This window comes from Engystomops pustulosus, chromosome 5, assembly GCF_040894005.1.
Source record: "Engystomops pustulosus chromosome 5, aEngPut4.maternal, whole genome shotgun sequence".
Lineage (NCBI taxonomy): Eukaryota > Metazoa > Chordata > Amphibia > Anura > Leptodactylidae > Engystomops > Engystomops pustulosus.
This window is the reverse complement of record NC_092415.1, coordinates 191,028,090-191,047,116: the sequence shown is the minus strand read 5'-3', so window position 1 is coordinate 191,047,116 and position 19,027 is coordinate 191,028,090. Positions and strand designations below refer to the sequence as shown.

Genomic DNA, 19,027 nt, shown 5'->3' with positions numbered 1-19,027 from the left:
ATCGCTCTTGCTGGTGCTGCAGCTCAGCTGTATAGAAATTAGTGGAGCTAGTCACAATACCCTGCTCTACTCAGGTACAGGTGCGGAGCTCCTTTTGGATACAAGCAGCCATGTTTATTCTGAGGTTCTTGAAAATTTATGAAACAGCACCCCCATTGGTTATTGGTCATGTCTGGTAATACATCTTAGCTCCCTTTAGGAAAGTAGGACTAAGCTACTACAAATAGTAGTACATAGTAGTAGATAATATACAGTACACAGGCCATATGTCATGGAGCGACTCGGCTATAAAATTATTTTGGGAGTTTCCATAGAGATAGAAGCACGCCTGGTAATGCACTATACTCCGATTATGTGTTATCTCACTGTGACGCTTCAATAGAAATCAATAGAAGATTGACTTGAGTGCACTATAAAATGAGGTTATTCACAGTTTAGTTAACACGCGGTGTAAATGTGTAAATGTGTCTGGTAAGTCACAGCCTCTTCTGCTACCGAGTGGTTTTATAGAGCAGGGTGAAGGCTCCCGTGCTGTGCCTGGAGGAGGCCGCATAGACATGAGACCTGGAATACAGCGCGCCTTCATTATACTAAAGGGAAAATTCTGCATCTTTGTAAAAAGTTTTGGTTACAATACTTATTGTTGTTTTGTGTATACAACTTCTATGCAGACTTATGTGTCTCCGTGGTAACAGACTACAGACTACACTGTCTGTCATATAATTCTGGAGTTTTATATATTGTTGCAGGTGTCACCACTATAGATACATCAGCCCTGATCAAACATTTTTTACATTTGGTTGGAGCAGGGCCGGCGCCAGCACTGGGTATTCCTGGGCAAGTGCCGGGGCCCAGAGCTGCTGGAGGGCCCACATAAGGCTGTAAATAAGTAATCCATGGGGGTGAGGGGGGCCTTATATAAAAATAATCATGAGTAGGCTGTTTGGGATGATAAACTTAGGGAATATTTAAGGGAACAGGAGACTGTTTATGAATTTTTAATACCGCCATGTGAGTTCACTGCAAAGGGGCCTACTGAGGCTCTGTCACCCAGGGGCCTACTGATACTTGGAGCCGACCCTGAGTCAGAGCTCCAATATTCTAAAATGTATGCTCTATATGTAATTTATTAATGGTCATTCATATTATGGTACCTCAAGTATATCAGGGATGCAATATATTATATAACACCTACTGCAGCTCAGAAATAGTATATATACGAGTAGTATATAGATTCCAGGTACTTGTATTGTCCTTATGTTATACTGTATAGGGCTGCACATCATACACTCATTTATTTGAGTAGGGGGTAACATACTTTCTTAAAAGAAATCTACCATCAAAATCCATCATGGTAAACCAGGGACATTACTCATAGATCCAGGCCCCGTGACTATGGTAATCTTATATGTGTTATTCTTCGCCTCCTTCCTTCTATAATCAGCATTTGAAATTGTGCTAATGAGTCGGTAGTGCTCCGGGAGCATTACCAGAGCCCCTCCGTGTTGTAGCTTCACATGCTGTTATACTGTGCAGGAGCTCTTCTTCTTCCCACTGTGTGCCAAAATTCCTTGCTGCCATGAGATTACACTAGGCAACGAAAGGTGGAAGTGCTTAGGGTGCAGGTGGTAAGGGGAGATATGGTAACATCCTGTCAAGGTACAACACAGAGGGGCTCGGGTAACGTTCGGGTTTAAGCTCATTAGCATTATTTTTGTTGATTTTAGAAGGAAGGAGGCCATACAAACAAATATAAGAAGATACCACAGAACACTGCCCAAATTATGAGTAAGTGTCCCTGTTTTATCATGATGGATTTCGATGGTAGATTCTGAGAACATTGTGAACTAGTCTGTAATGATAATTTTACTGCTGGAGAAGGTTAGACATGAGGTGGGAAAGGTTGTTTGCCTGTAGGCGATAGCCGTGTAGATCATGACATTTTACAAGTCTTATCTATGTCAGATCTGGAGGAGAGATTTCCAGGTGTTTGGGGATGTAAAAGGTGCACACAGTAATTCTGGGTTATTGCAGTAAGATACTCAAGTCAGATTCTCCTGTCTGCAGGTTACTGTAAGGCAGCCTACATAATCTATAATGCCCTGACCGATTCATAGCCCTATACTGAGGGTAGAGCTGGTATATCAGTAATAGGACACTACAGATCTCTGAAGCCCCTGTCTCCTGCGTGTGATGGATTTCTCCCTTTAAGACCTTAAGAAGAAGGCAGGGGATAGCAGTGTGATGTTGTATCTCATATAGACAAGTGTTATGGCTCATGCAAGTTTTACACCAGCTAGATATGGCACAAATGTTATATACATAGAAGTAGGGCAGGATTATAGGGCGGACTCCAGGCACACATGCCCCAGGGCCCCAACCAATTTACTCATGAGGGGCCCCCACCAGCAATGTCAGCTCATATATTATATATGTATATCTAGCACAAAAAAGGCAGCACTCCAGGATTTAAAGTAAAAAAATGATCTCAGGTGGCACTCGGAACCCTTTCTGTGGGCACCCAGCACAGAATTTACCATATAGGACTCAAGGCTTTCTCTTGCAGTCCAATACAGCCCAAGACGCGCCAATCTCATTGCTATTTTAAAGTGACACCTCCCAGGACTACAGGAGGAGGGAGAAGGTGTGGACAGAGATGGATTATCTTTGGAGCTCCTGGTCTGGGTCCGCTGATTCTTCCTCTTCACGGGACCCTAGAGGGAAGCTACAATCCAAATGTCTCCTGCATTTTATTGTATTGGTATCCTCAGGACGCCAATACGATTGAAACTTGTGATACAGCAGGGATCAATAGGTTACTGCTCAAATTGTCATGGCACTTTGCGACATAAAAGTGGGTTTTGGTTGTAGTTTGGGCACTGTGTCTCCAAAAGGTGTGCCATTACTGTCTTATCCTGTAGATAGGATATAACAATCAATCTTGGTGTGACAGCTTTACACGTAACATCCCAGCAGTAACAGTATGTACAGTATCTCAATCCAAAAAAAGCACAAGAGTGAACACTCTTGTGTCACACAGGCCCCCTGAGGAAGCGGTGGCACGCGAAACGCGCATCGGGGTTCTCCATTCTACATACCACATATACCATGGGTAAGCGAATTTATTTTTGATTCCTTCTAGACATATAATTATTGCAACTTTGCACCTTTACTGTACCCATTGGTATATATAGACTCCTTTTTTCATGCATGGGCACTTTTCTATTCTGGGTTGAGCGACAATCTACATTTGCATTTTTTTGCACTTGACATAATACTGGCAGTTATCGCAGTGTATATACAAGCATGTGTCTCATGTAATCACAAACATTGGTAGTGTAGCGATGGACTTTTTTGGACCTTCAAGAACGATCCAAACTAATAACTTGTAGATATTCACAAATGTTGTAAATTGTTTGTCTATTTTAAATATTAATTCTCAATAAAGAATGGAATATTTTAGGGAACCTCTTCGTAGGATTCGATTTGTAGGAACCATTGTTCACTCTTGTGCTTTTTTTGGATTGAGATAAAATTTATAGGAGTGGGTTCGATCATTGAAAAGCAGTGCGGAATCACTGCTAGATTTACGTTCTGTGTTGATAATTTGGTTTTGAGTATGTACAGTATGTATAAAGTGAGGGTACACAACAGTGGTCCTCAAACTGTAGGTTGTGACCTCTTTGCGGGTCGAACTACCGTTTCCAAAGGATCCCCTAAGAACACCGGAAATATGTTATTGCTCACTGGGGGGGGGGGGGGGATCATTGTGACTACTTGGGGGATCACTGTGACTTCTCGGGGGATCACTGTGACTACTGGGACACTCACTGTGACTACTGGGAGGAACACTGTGACAAATGGGGGATCACTCTGACTAGTGGGGGATCACTGTGACTACTCCGGGGATCCCTGTGACTACTGGGGGATCACTGTGACTACTGGGAGGATCACTGTGACTACTCCGGGGATCACTGTGACTACTGGGGATCACTGTGACTAGTGGGGGATCACTGTGACTAGTGGGGGATTACTGTGACTAGTGGGGGATCACTGTGATTACTGGGGAGGATTACTGTGACTATCGGGGTATCACTGTGACTACTGGGAGGATCACTGTGACTACTCCGGGGATCACTGTGACTACTGGGGATCACTGTGACTACTGGGGATCACTGTGACTAGTGGGGGATCACTGTGACTAGTGGGGGATTACTGTGACTAGTGGGGGGATCACTGTGATTACTGGGGAGGATTACTGTGACTATTGGGGTATCACTGTGACTACTGGGAGGATCACTGTGACTACTGGGGATCACTGTGACTAGCGGGGGATCACTAAAAAATATTCAAAGAGAAAAAGAGGTGTGCCAATAAACAAAATTATGTAAAAAAGTGATACATTTTTATTTCAACAATAGAAAAACTCCATCAAGGCATGAAGGACAAGTTAAAAACAATTGAAAAACATCCATGAGTCAAAATGTTTGGCACAACTAATGACCCTGAACAGATGAAGATAAATCTGCCATAACAATCATAGTACGGCTATAGGATAAATGGGTAAGTATACATTACGAGTCAGTGGTCAGCAGGCAGGCATCAGTACAATAAGTCAACAGGGCGGCTCAGTCACTTTGACTAGTGGGGGGATCACTGTGACTAGTGGGGGGATCACTGTGACTAGTAGGGGGGGATCAATGTGACTATGATTGCGATTCATAACCGTAGCAAAATTACAGTTATGAAGTAGCAGCGAAAATAATTTTATGGTTGGGGTAACCGCAACATGAGGAACTGTATAAAAGGGTCGCAGCATTAGGAAGATTACGAACCACTGGTATACAAGGTATATACTTTTCCTTATTTTGTATTGAAAATGATTCTTCTAAAAGAACCTTGTCAGTATGTGAAGTATAAAATATGATGGTACCGGAATTCTGGTCAGGATAAGGGGCTGATCTTTCGGAGAAGTTTTGCGTTGAATAAGGATGTTCTGGAATTCGCCCCGGATTCTTTCCCATGCTGAGCGCACATCTGTATTGTGCTGTACAAGTTTACCTGTGTGGGTTGGGCGATTGACAAATTCCTGTTACATTGTAACGATGGTCAGCTCTAGTCTGAGCATGCAGCAGCTTCTCGCCCAGTCTCCGGCTGTGCAGTGGAGTCATAAGCCGGGTGTTAGGACACATTTACATTCCACAGGTCTGATAGAGCGGCTGACCCCTCGCTCAGCAGTTCTGTCTCAGTCTCACTAGGTCCCGGCTGCTCCTTTCACTGTAAAGTTATGGGGAACTGAAAAGCTTCTTCATCTTCTTCACGCTTTGTGGAAATTTACCGTGACCCTCCAGAATGTCCAAGCCGTCGCGTTTGGCCAGGCCCTTGTCGGCTAACGTAACGTCTAAGCTGCCTGTGAGTAGGATTGAAGATTTTCACAGCAGATCAAAAAAAATCGGATTAGGAGAAAAAATTCTGAGAGCCGGCAGTGAGGGAAGCCTGGCGAAGAGGCAGCAGGTGATAGCCGGCAGTGAGGGAAGCCTGGCGAAGAGGCAGCAGCAGGTGAGAGCCGACAGTGAAGGAAGCCTGGCGAAGAGGCAGCAGCAGGTGAGAGCCGGCAGTGAGGGAAGCCTGGCGAAGAGGCAGCAGCAGGTGAGAGCCGCACAGATACCCACCAGGAGGCCAGGAACAAACACCTGCAAAGGTACCGTACTGGGTATGGGATGGCAGGGGGATACTATATGGCGCATGCCCTCTGCTATGGGATGGCAGGGGTGATACTATATGGAGCATGCCCTCTGCTATGGGATGGCAGGGATGATATTGTATAGAGCACAGTCTGCTATGGGATGGCAGGGGTGATACTGTATAGAGCAGTGATGGTGAACCTATGGCACGGGTGCCAGAGGTGGCACTCAGAGCCCTCTCTATGGGCACCCGAGCCATCACCCCAGCACAGAGTTCGCCAGACAGGACTCTTGGAGTCCCAGACAGCCCAAAACCCTAGAAGGCAGCTACAATGATAATCCAAACTTCTTCTTCTTTCTACTGTATTGGTGTCCCCGGGTGCCTATAAACTTTAAACCTGTGACAGAGCAGGGAGTTATACGTTACTGCTTAAATTGACGCATTGGCAGTTTGCGAAAAATATGTGGGGTTTGGTTGTAGTTTGGGCACTCTGTGCCTAAAAGGTTTGCCATCACTGGTATAGAGCATGCCCTCTGCTATGGGATGGCAGGGATGATATTGTATAGAGCACAGTCTGCTATGGGATGTCACGGGTGATGCTGCGTTTTAAGTATTTATGGAGTTTTTAGATTTGCATTGGCTTTGGTTTTATTCCTCCTTTTGTAAAAAGCCGTAGGAGAAGCTGCAACACAATGCTACATCCTCCTTATCCCAAAACTATAGTTCGGCTTGGGCCAAAAGTTCGGTTTACAATCCCCTGGTATCCCAATTGCAAAATTTGTTGTAGCAGCCCCCATCTACAGTAACATAAGTGATACTGGTACCTATATAGGTGGCAGAGGGGGGTCATATAGAAGGTTACATTGTAAATTGTTTCGAATTCAAACTGCCTGGCAAACCATAGGTTAACAAGTTTGTCCTGGATTTTAGGAAAGTTGCTCGTGTTTTTGCTCCAGTGGCGCCGCTCTGGTGGTCTTGCAGCAATAATGTCATGTCCTATAGATATGAAACCAATCATTGCCCTCAGCGGTTATGTGCGGCCATGAATGGTTACATGAGTCAAGACCCATCCTGGATAATTCCTTTAATTTATACAAATTGTTTGATCTCATAATGTCATGTGATACCTGTTGTCAATAATACATTAACAGATATCATAACATTTTTGTATCCTTCTAAATTATGTACCTTTTAACTTTTAAAATGTATGTGTTTAAAATTACATATATATTTACTTACTTACACTTACACCACTGAAATATGAACAGAGCTCTAGATTCTTCCCAATATTCTTTGCGTCCTCTCTCCACCTGTGGATTCAGACTTGTCATAGATATCCGGTATTTGATGGAATTCTGGGATGTTCACAACTCGGAAGAAAGCTAAATTCTAAAGGGGTTATTTGATCCCCAAACTATTAATGACCGAAGCATATACTAGGTTATTAATAGGTGAGCAGTGGGGGTAGGACACCTTGTACCCCTTCCAATCAGCTGTTTGGGTGGTGCTAGAAGAGGACAGTTTGGTTAGAGGTGTAGTGATTATACCAAGACTTCCATAAGAGTGGCCCGGATGATTGATACACTATGATACTGAGCTGCGTACTGAAGACAGTAAGAACGTAAAACAGCTACACTGTGAATTTTAAATAATTTTGGATTTTTTTCAGCAACCCTTTTAAAGCATACTTAAAGTGGTTGGCCATTTGAAGGAAACTTTAACAGGATTACTATAATAAGGGAGACCCAATTAGTGTCTCATACTTGCCTTTTTAAAGTTTTCTATTAGGGGGCAACTGGCCCTGACTGCAGTGTAAGGGGGCAGCTGGACTCCCAGGGTCTGGGGTACCGGGATGTAGTCACTGCTTAGCGCCAGGATATGTCCTGGTGGCTCGGTCCACAGGAACAGGCCTCATCTATACCTGACAGAGCGAGCGGGGAGAAGCAAGACGAGGAGGAGGTCACAATGTAGACAAGGGATCCCCCTGGTGCACGCCAGATGAGTGTGTGATAACTGATCCACAGGCATATGTTAGGGAAAGCCTGTGGTGTTAGCGGAGGCCGCAATGTAGAAAAGGGAGCCCCCTGGGGCACTACCGATGTATGGGGTAACAGATCCCCTTGCAAATGTTGAAGGGAAGGTCATTGGTGTTAGCAGAGGCTGTAATGTAGATAAGTGATCCCCTTGGGACACTCCTGGTGTATGTGGGCACAGATCCCCAGGATGATGGTGAACGCAAGGCCTGTGGTGTTACCGAAGGCTGCATTATAGATAATGTGCGTGGTAACTGATCCCCAGGTAGATGGCGATGGGAAAGCCCATGGCTTTAGTGAAGGCCACAATGTAGATAAGGGATCCCCCTGGGGCACTCCCGGTATATGTGGAAACAGATCCCCTGGCAGATGGTAAAGGGAAGGCCTTTGGTGTTATCTAGAAACGTACATAAGGGATCCCTCTGGGGCACTCCTGGTGCATGTGTGGTAACGGATCCCCAGGTAGATGGTGAAGGGAAGGCCTGTGGTGCTAGTAAAGGCCTCAATGTAGATAATGGACCCCCCTGGGGCACTCCCGGTGTATGTGGAAACAGATCCCCTGGCAAATGGTAAAGGGAAGGCCCTTGGTGTTATCTAGAAACGTACATAAGGTATCCCTCTGGGGCACTCCTGGTGCATGTGTGGTAACGGATCCACAGGCAGATGGTAAAGGGAAGGCCTGTGGTGTTATCTAGCAATGTACATAAGGTATCCTTCTGGGGCACTTCTGGTGTATGTGTGGTAACGGATCCCCAGGCAGATGGTGAAGGAAGGCCTGTGGTGCTAGTAAAGGCCTCAATGTAGATAATGGACCCCCCTGGGGGACTCCTGGTATGGTGTATCCCCAGACAAATGGTGTAGGTAAGGCACATGGTGTTACCAGGCCGGGGATTACACTGGACAAAACTCGCCTTTTCTGTAATGGCAGACACACTGCACACAGCAGCAGGTAACAAGCTGATGATGGTCCTTCCTGCAGGTACACACAAGGATGGGGATTGGTTGGCTGTGGCGATTGTTCCATTGTGGAGCAGGAATATAGAAGTACCTCAACCCTGGAGCATTGCTTCAGCGGGGTTTGGATGAGATGAGCACAGTGGGCTCTGCAGCATGGGCAACAATGTTTATACCTCTGCCTTACCTCCTGCTCCCTCATCCCCCTCTCCTCTCCATAGACTTCCGTGTTATATATATGATACCTCTGTGAGTCCAGTCTGTAAAAGTTTGTCGAAATGTCATTGACCATTTCAGCCTAGTACAATGCAGCAGATATTTCTGACATCCCGGTGAAATCATTTTTTAATAAAAACATCCATAACCTTCATGTTATGAGATGCTGATAAATCATTTCAATACCGTATCAATACTACAGAGAGCAGCGTGTGCCATGTCCAAGGTTAAGCGTTATTTCCCCATCCAATAGCAGCCGCAGCATTTACCATCAAGCTTGTCAATGAAGTATGAATAAGTCATAGCCTGGGGCTGATTAGGATGTAAAAAAGGTAAAAAAAAAAAAAAAAGACGTCTACATTTCCAGGAAGAAGTCGGCGAAAGAAACCGCTTCAGGCGATATTCACTGTAGTCAATGTAAATCTTGTGCTCGGAGTGTAGAGGACTTTTCTACAGCTGCCGGAGGTGGAACGGTCAAGTGTTGCGTGCAAGCACATCCGGCTGCTGCTATGATGGAGGCATTGGATGTGTGTCACTTACTTAAGATGGGTCCTTGTAGGATTCAGATCAGCAGATGTCAGGGACTTGTGCCCCTTCGCTCCGATTCCAGGTGAGACCTGGAATAAACCAGAACTTGTCAGATTTCTTTTATCATGAATTGCGGAACTGACAAGAGAAAACCATATTTGTGCGTTCTGGCGACGCTAAATTGTAAAGAAGAGAGAGAAGATTTGTGGGGTGATGTGGGTGTCCTGATTTTCCCTGTTGACACTGCGGCTGCTGATGCAATGTCAGAAGTCATGATTTCTGCATCTGGAGTGACATGTATGGGGGCTCCGGGGAGTTGGCGTTATTTACGCTGTTTTACCAGTTTATAAATAGCATCGGGTAAGCACTGGCTAAGGGAAACGCTGAAGTCACAAGAACCCATAGAGGGTCAACGATCATAACTCCGCTGAAGGGGTTTTCCCACTAATCAAGTTAGACCTTATCCATAGGATATGGCCTAACTTGCTGATTGGTGGGGGTCTTAGTGCTGTGACTCCCATAGATCACGAGAACGGCGGGGTCCAACGTACTTCCTTCTGACCCCTTGTCACTCCCAGAGTTGAATGGAGCACGTCCGTTTTGCTCCATTCATCTTTATGGAGCTGACAGAGATTGCTGAGTGCCGTATATGGCAATCTCCATCAGCTTCCTAGAGATGAATGGAGCAGAACGGACATGCGTGGTCGTCTACTCCATTCATCTTTCGGAACCACAAGGGGTCCGATGGAGGTACATCCGACCCCCAATCTCATGATCTGTGGGGTTCTCTATAGTAAGACTCTCATGATCAGCACGATCCACAGGATAGGGCCTAACTTGATTGGTGGGAAAACCTCTTTAACCCCTTAAAGGAAATCTACCACCAGGATAAAGAATTGTAAACCAAGCACTCTGACATACTGGTGTGTGCCCCCTCTGTCAGGTTCTACTTTTCTTTTAGCGTCTTAGGACCTTGTTTTCACAATAAAAAGGTTTCCCAAATTATGCAAATGAGCCTCAGGGGCTCCAGACTCTATTGATGTCAATGGAGCTTGGAGCCCCGAAGGATCATCTGCATAATTTTTAAAACCTCTTTTTCTTTAAAACAAAGGCATACAAAACTACATGAAGAGCAGCTTCTGCCAGAAGGGGCACACAACAGTATGTCAGTGAGGTTGGTTTACAATCCTTCATCCTGGTGGTAGATGTCCTTTAATGCCACTGGCCTTTATTCGTTATTGGTTTTGGTGGCTCCCCACCCAAAAAAAATTATTTTTCCCCTGAACAGAGCTGTGTGATGGCTTGTTTTCTACGACATCAAATTGTCTTTCCTTGTGACTGTATTTAATATTCCATGCCATGCACAGGAAAGCTGGAAAAAAACAATGTGGTGCAATTGGCAAAAAAACCCCACATTTGTGTTATTTTCTTGTGGGCTCTGTTTTTAAATGACACCTCAAATTTATTTTTTGGTTCGGTCCCATTACAGCCATAGAAAATGTATATAGGTTTTATTATATTGTAATAGATTTTTAAAAAATTAAAACCTTTTGTGCAAAATAAAAATCTTGATTTTGCTCAATTCTAACGCTAATAACTTTTTTGTACTTTGGTGTGAAGAGCTGTTTAAGGTGTCATTTTTTGTGATACCAAATTATGTTCTGATTGCTATCATTTTGGGGACTGTATGACCTTTTGATCACTTTTTATTCAATTTTAGGCAATTCTGACATTTGGGCGCTATTTTCGGTTATGGGGTTCATATATTTTTATATTTTGATAGATTGGGCGTTTTAGGACGCACCCCGGCACCTTTACCAGCAGCATTTAAATGGTTAACACCCGCGATTGATTCCAGCACTGATCGCAGGTGCTAGCGACGGGTGTTTGCTGCATAATGCAGCAAACATCTGGTGACTATGAAGAGGGCTCAGCCCAAATTAGCAGCACGAGTCACACTAGTAGTAGTTTTTGGTGAACTAAGGCAAGTCTCAGGACACCCTTTGATACCCCAGCAAGTAATGAGTAAGTGGGAATATCTTTTACAATATCTCAGAAACAAAGCCGCCATCTTGAAAGCTGCCATATTGGATCAAGGGCAAATTCATCCAATGGGAAGGTGGTCGTGTAACCTTTAGCCACAATCAGTTATGTAATATCTCTTGTAGCTTAAAAGTTATTAAAGGCTATTGATCACCTATTCAACCAATCAGCAGCACTTTCGCCTCCCAGTCCGGTGACATTATGTCATCACACGGCCAGGTCATTCCCATTTCAGTATTGTAAATAGGGCTGAGCTGTAATACCAGACATAGCATTGTGCTTAGTTAACAGTAAAAATGTGTTACTGATTGTCTAAATATTGATCACCTATAAATTCTTTAACAACTTGCTACATTTCAGCAAGACAAACCTGTTTGAATCTCAATAGTTTGATACAATGTATCAGTGTGTTGTCTGGAACTTCCAGCGTTCGCGGTTTGTGCTGTTATTGCAGTTGTATAAAAATACCAGCACAGACCATGTTCAGGTGTGGGGCTGTTTTTGGAAAAAAGCAGCCATGTTTTTAACCTCCAGACAACCCTTTTAACCACTTCCATGCCTGTATCTGTATGGCCAAGGATGTATGAGATATATCCTGTCTTCAGAAGGCTATAATTTTGGATCCGTGGCACCTAGCAGGGTTTTCTCCGGGTTTCAGTAGGCCCCTGGGTGACAGAGCATCAGTGGGCCCCTTTGCACTGACCTCACATGGCAGCATTAAAATTCAGAAACGAAAACAGACTCTTGTTCCCTAATATATTCCCTACTTTATCATACCAAACAGCCCCCTCATGGGTATGTTATATAAAGCCCCCCTCACTCCCTATGGATTTATTAGATACATTCCCCCTCACATCCATGGATTCCTTATGTACAGCCTTATGTGCCCCCCCAGCAGCTCTGGGCCCCAGAACTTGCCTGGCCCCGAAACCTAGAATCTACTTTCATATGAATCTTAAATTGTGTTTCTAGGTGCCAGGGAAGCGGATATATTCCCCTTTAAAGCAAGAATTTTGGGTGCAATTTTTACGCTTTATATCTATGCTTCCCTGGCACCTAGAAACACAAAGTTAGAGTGATATAAAAGAGGAGACTCTCCTCTCTCAGAGGAAAAAATAATATTTTAGGTGCCACAGATCTGAAGTTATAGCCCGCTGAAGTGATCCCCATCAAACTTATTAGCCAGCAGGCTGCAGGGAGAATTTGGAGGAGGGTGCAGAGGGGAGCTGCTCTATTGCCTTTAAATGTTGCTAAATTTTGATAGCCGGAGGTGGGCATAGAGACGTGTGAACATCTACCATTATACTTCGGGAGCATCCAACAAGACGTCCTTTGTCTTGGCACTAGACGCAGGATGATTCCTCGGAGACTCAGCATGAATAAGACGCCTCATTGTCTTTATCGCACCTTTGTTAGTGGATCCTTTTGTGAGAAAGTCTCAGTTTAGAGGTGAAATCACGCTATTTGCTTAGGAGTCGTGAAGGCGGTGGGTGCCAGTGTCTCCCCTGCCAGCAGACCTGCTAACATTACTCATACGGTTCCTCCAAACCTGCCAGGATGGGATCCTGTAACCTGAAACGCCTGCGTTTTAAGTTTACACGGAGGCCTCAGAGGTTAACATTCCTGGCTCTGTGGCTCTGGAGAGGGTTGGAAGGCATTTTTTCGGCATGACTTGCTCTACACCACATAACAAAGGTGATGACACATTATCTTATCAGACTTGATGGATTAAGTGCTTCGTTAGCAGAGCTGGATTTCACGTCTAAATGGAAGACAGACATGAGAAGTCCCGGATGAGAAGACTCCGGGTCTGCCTGAGGCCTGCAGATATTACATCAAAAACACAATGTAGATAGAAACACGCAAACAACAAAAAAATAAGACAATGACCCAAAAGTTATAAACCTTGGTCTAGTTTATGGGTCTAAACTGGTGGATTGGGTTTTTACTGAAATTTTGGCTCTTTATGGGGTGTTTAGATAAAGAAAAGGAGGAAGCATCAGATGTAGGGACTGAAAGGGAGATTTATCACAAGTGTCTGAGGGCTGTTCTAGTTGTCCATGGCAACCAATCAGAGCTCAGCTTTTATTTTCCCACAGCTGTTTATGGAGTTGAAGCTGAGCTCTGATTGGTTTCCATAGGTAACAAGAACAGTTTTACCTCAGACACTTCTGATAAATCTCCCGCTGTATGTGCTATAGAGGGATATGAGATGCGTACAAGTTCTTTATAATAAGTATAGCACATGATAGGTCCATCTTGGGGCACAGGGTATGTGATGGGGCATATAGTTCAAAGTCCATAGAAAAGGAGTACACAGGGTATTAGGGTGCAGCCTCATCTATTAAGTCATTGTGACTTTATTTCATAACGGAAATATTATTTAGTAACAGTTTCCTGTCCTGTTTACTTAAAGCTGTTTAATTAAATAATCAATTTGTTATGAATTATGGTCACAATTACTTAATTGATATTGCCAGCCACATCATAGTCACATCTCAGCCGCGTCTAAGCCGCACTGTTTAATTGCACCCTAAGTCTTTAGTAGTGGTGTGTGATCTACAGGATTACAATTGATTAATATAGAGATAGTGTCAAACTAGATAACACAAACGTCAATATAATTAGTTTTCTTAGCAAATTATGATAATTGTCCCCGTCAGGACTCTCACTGTCAATCACTGTGTGTGGGAGGGGTAATCATGACTCCCACTGTCAATCACTGCGTGTGGGTGGGGTAATCAGGACTCTCACTGTCAATAACTGTGTGTGGGCGGGGTACTCAGGACTCTCACTGTCAATTGTTGTGTGTGGGGGGTAATCAGGAGTCTCACTGTGAATCACTGTGTGTGGGAGGAGTAATCAGGACTCTCACTGTCAATCGTTGTGTGTGGGGGGTAATCAGGAGTCTCACTGTCAATCACTGTGTGTGGGAGGGGTAATCAGGACTCTCACTGTCAATCACTGTGTGTGGGTGGGGTAATCAGGACTCTCACTGGCAATCACTGTGTGTGGGTGGGGTACTCAGGACTCTCGCTGTCAATCGCTGTGAGTGGGAGGAGTTATCAGGACTCTCACTGTCAATCACTGTGTGTGGGTGGGGTAATCAGGACTCTCACTGCCAATCACTGTGTGTGGGTGTGGTAATCAGGACTCTCACTGGCAATCACTTTGTGTGGGTGGTGTAATCAGGACTCTCGCTGTCAATCACTGTGTGTGGGCAGGGTTATGAGGACCTTCACTGTCAATCACTGTGTGTGGGTGGAGTAATCAGGACTCTCACTGTCAATCACTGTGTGTGTGGGGGTAATCAGGACTCTCACTGTCAATCACTGTGTGTGGGTGGGGTACTCAGGACTCTCGCTGTCAATCGCTGTGAGTGGGAGGAGTTATCAGGACTCTCACTGTCAATCACTGTGTGTGGGTGGGGTAGTCAGGACTCTCACTGCCAATCACTGTGTGTGGGTAGAGTAATCAGGACTCTCGCTGTCAATCGTTGGGTGTGGGAGGGGTAATCAGGACTGTCACTGTCAATTACTGTGTGTGGGTGGAGTAATCAGGACTCGCTGTCAATCACTGTGTGTGGGAGGAGTAATCAGGACTCTCACTGTCAATCACTGTGTGTGGGCGGAGTAATCAGGACTCTCACTGTCAATCACTGTGTGTGGGCGAGGTAATCAGGACTCTCACTGTCAATCACTGTGTGTGGGTGGGGTAATCAGGACTCTCACTGTCAATCACTGTGTGTGGGTGGGGTAATTAGGACTCTCACTGTCAATCACTGTGTGTGGGTGGGGTAATCAGGACTCTCACTGTCAATCACTGTGTGTGGATGGAGTAATCATGACTCTTTACACAGAAATCATATAAAACTTTCTCATAAAGTTATTGTCCTTGTGTAGCTGTCCCCACATTGTATCTTCGACAGGTCTCCTTCAATAATCCTCCCCAATGCTACTTAGCAGAACTATACAGACAACATTATAGTAAATTGGATTCCGAATCTGTAAAAACTAACAGAAACTGCCATAAAATTTTAATGGAAGTTATAAAAAAAGAAGTCAGACCGAACCTTAAATCTAGCGCATCCTGGAGATAATTAATCCTAACTTCGGGAGCGTTTTATGCGAAGATTTCCTAAAGCGTGAAACGAAAACTATTGATCGAATCCTTTTATTGGAGCATAGAAGTATATTTTACCGAGAAGTGCATATCTGTGAGTGCCCGGCCGCTGATTTATGGCGCCGAATACATTCCCCTCTGTTATACAAGACAATATCTAGAGCTGTTTATCTGATGAATACTAAGTGCGACAGCCGGGGCTCCCGAGAGGAGCAAATAAAAGGCGGCTGATGTTGACAAAAGTCATAAAGAGTATAATAGATGTTCCTTCCCCTCTAATGTGAGGTGCAGCGGAGGAGCCTCTAACGTCTCCGGAAAATAATAGTCGGTGGATAAACTGTGAAATTGAAAGATTGTTGGAAAATATTTGCTCCATTACATTTTATTTTAATAGCCGGATGGTGACGTCCGTATAAAGCGGGGGAGGGGTGGGGGTGGTTGGGTAATGACAACGCCTGCACCAGGTCGACCATGTGCGAGAAATCTCTATGGGCGATGATTAAACGCCATCGGACCAGAACCTCTGCCGAATAAAACCCAACTATTTATTTACACAGGCGGATCGCAAATAATTTCTTCTTCTTCATCTTTATTCCTTGAAGGATGCTATGTATTCCTTGTATATTCACGGGGTTGAACATTTATTGGAAACTTAACCCTTTAGTGATTTGACCATTTTGGTTTTGTGTTTTCGTTTTTTGTTTCTCACTGTCAAAAGTCTAAAATTTTCTTATTTTTTAAAAATTTTTCTATGTACAGAGCTGTTTGAGGGCTACGGTATAACATATTGGGGGTCATTTACTAAGGGCCCGAATCGCATTTTTACGGCGGGTTACCCTAATTTTTTCCGATTTGCGCCGTGTCCTGCTCAGTGAGTCCCCCGGCCCCTCCCATCCTCACTCACTTCTACTCCTCTCGATGCCGCCTTCTCATTATGCAGTGCTTTATGTCATGTGACCAGGGTGATGTCATCTAAGGTCTTTCACCCACTAAGATTTGCAACATGTACCCCATGTATGTATCTGATCACATGGCATAACAGCATGCCTCCATGGAGGACGGAGAGGAGTAGAAGTCCATGGAAGCATGCAGTGATTTCATTTGATTAGATTCATACATGGGGTATGGTGAGAAAGTGGCATATGGCATGGGGAGGAGTAGAAGTGAATTAGGATGGGAGGGCACACCCTCTTTGACTTGCTGCTGGATGCCACGTAGGATAACAAAGTTGATTTTATGGGGATTCATTTTATGAGGAAACTATTTTAGCTAAAAGAAGGGTGACATTTAGTTGGAAGATGTCACTAGCTGTATTTGTGAAACATGTGGTGACAGGTTCCCTTTAAAGAACATCTACAGAACATGTTCACATTCTTACATGCAGACTAGAGATGAGCGAGCACTAAAATGCTCGGGTACTTGTTATTCGAGACGAACTTTTCCCGATGCTCGAGTGCTCGTCTCGAATAACGAGCCCCATTGAAGTCAATGGGAGACTCGAGCATTTTTCAAGGGGACCAAGGATCTGCACAGGGAAGCTTGGCCAAGCACCTGGGAACCTCAGAAAAGGATGGAAACACCACGGAAATGGACAGGAAACAGCAGGGGCAGCATGCATGGATGCCTCTGAGGCTGCTTAATCGCACCATTATGCCAAAATTATGGGCAACAGCATGGCCATGACAGAGTGACAGAATGAGGCTAGATAGCATCTAAAACATCAAATAATTGACCCTGACACTATAGGGGACGGCATGCAGAGGCAGCGGCAGCAGCGGCAGGCTAGAGAGTGTCTTGGCAACATACCCCAAATGGACTCAGGCTTAAAACCAATGGGTGGCAGATAGGAACCAAAGGAGGTGAGCAAGAAGCGCTCAAATAATATCGGTAAATGATAAAAGTTTGCCAGTATATTTTGTGGATTACACAGCAGGGTGGCGACAAAGTTAACAAGTTTGATGTGGAAGCCATGAAAACAACCCAAAATTCTGCCTGACACAGCTCGTTTGATAAGGGGACCATGTATGGAGGCAGTGAACTAGTAGTAGATTAAAGGTGCTGCAGTTAAAACTATGTTAGTTGGATCTTGGGATGGAGCTGGTGCTCCGCTTCCAGGCGAGCTTTCGCCAATCCAAGCCCCTGTCTCTAGGCTACTCCCCAAACAGCACTTCTAAGAACCTTTTGTATAAGATCAAGTGTAGTAGCGTTCTTATAAGTTTGGGTTCTGGCGGGTGAGGGGAATGTAAACAGATGCGCAAGAAGCGCTGAAATAATATTGGTAAATGATAAAAGTTTGCCAGTATATTTTGTGGATTACACAGCAGGGTGGCGACAAAGTTAATATGGAAGCCATGAAAACAATCCAAAATTCTGCCTGACACAGCTCGTTTGATAAGGGGACCATGTATGGAGGCAGCTATATGGACTACTTTTGGAGGCAGCTATGGCGATGACGTGTAGCAATGGAGACAACGTGTGAAGGCAGCTAAAAAGACGACGCGTGGAGGCTGCTATGGAGACAATGTAATTTGGATAGTGCCTGTATGTGGCAGTCCAAAAAAGTTTTCAAAGCAGAGGAGCAGGTAGCTGGTCCTCCAAAAAGATTAAATAAATTGAGTGCCTGTATGTGGCAGTCCAAAAAAGTTTTCAAACCAGAGGAGCAGGTAGCTGGTCCTCCAGAAAAATTGAATAGATTGAGTGCCTGTATGTGGCACTCCCAAAAATTGTTTAAAACAGAGGACAGGGTAGTTGGCCCTCCAGAAAAATGAAATACATAGAGTACTATAGCCAGAGCCAGTTGGCCCTGGCAAAAAAATAGCCAGTTTCCTCTGCTTTAGTGTACAAAGAGGAGGAGAAGGAGGACAATGAGGAGGAGGAGTGCATACATTATTCAGGTTCAGCTTCTTTCAGCTGGTGGAGAATGGAAATTATGAGAAATCCAGGCTTTATTCATCTTGATAAGCGTCAGCCTGTCAGCGCTGTCAGTCGACAGGCGTGTACGCTTATCGGTGATGATGCCACCAGCTGCACTGAAAACCCGCTCGGACAACACGCTAGCGGCAGGGCAGGCAAGAACCTCCAAGGCGTACAGCGCCAGTTCGTGCCACATGTCCAGCTTTGAAACCCAGTAGTTGTAGGGAGCTGTGTGATCATTTAGGACGATGGTATGGTCAGCTACGTACTCCCTCACCATCTTTCTGTAAAGATCAGCCCTACTCTGCCGAGACTGGGGACAGGTGACAGTGTCTTGCTGGGGTGACATAAAACTGGCAAAGGCCTTGTAAAGCGTACCCTTGCCAGTGCTGGACAAGCTGCCTGGTCGCCTACTCTCCCTCGCTACTTGTCCCGCAGAAGTACGCCCTCTGCCGCTAGCGCTGTCAGAAGGGAAATACTGTTTCAGCTTGTGCACCAGGGCCTGCTGGTATTCATGCATTCTCACACTCCTT

The 19,027-nt window shown here is 44.8% G+C and overlaps 1 protein-coding gene across 8 annotated transcripts in view; it reads left to right on the top strand.

Moving 5' to 3' along the window:
• Positions 1–19,027, top strand: part of KIAA1217 (KIAA1217 ortholog) — a 421,655-nt gene that overhangs the window by 95,533 nt on the left and 307,095 nt on the right. For 4 of the 8 annotated variants that reach the window (XM_072154150.1, XM_072154146.1, XM_072154160.1 and 1 more), the window contains exon 1: positions 5,548–5,701. The exons of 1 other annotated variant lie outside the window; for it this stretch is intronic. The gene's annotated coding sequence lies outside the window, so the exon portion shown is untranslated. Of the gene's footprint in view, positions 1–5,546; positions 5,702–19,027 lie in introns of those variants that run through there. 3 more of the 8 variants (XM_072154147.1, XM_072154149.1, XM_072154145.1) reach the window with 1 other exon arrangement.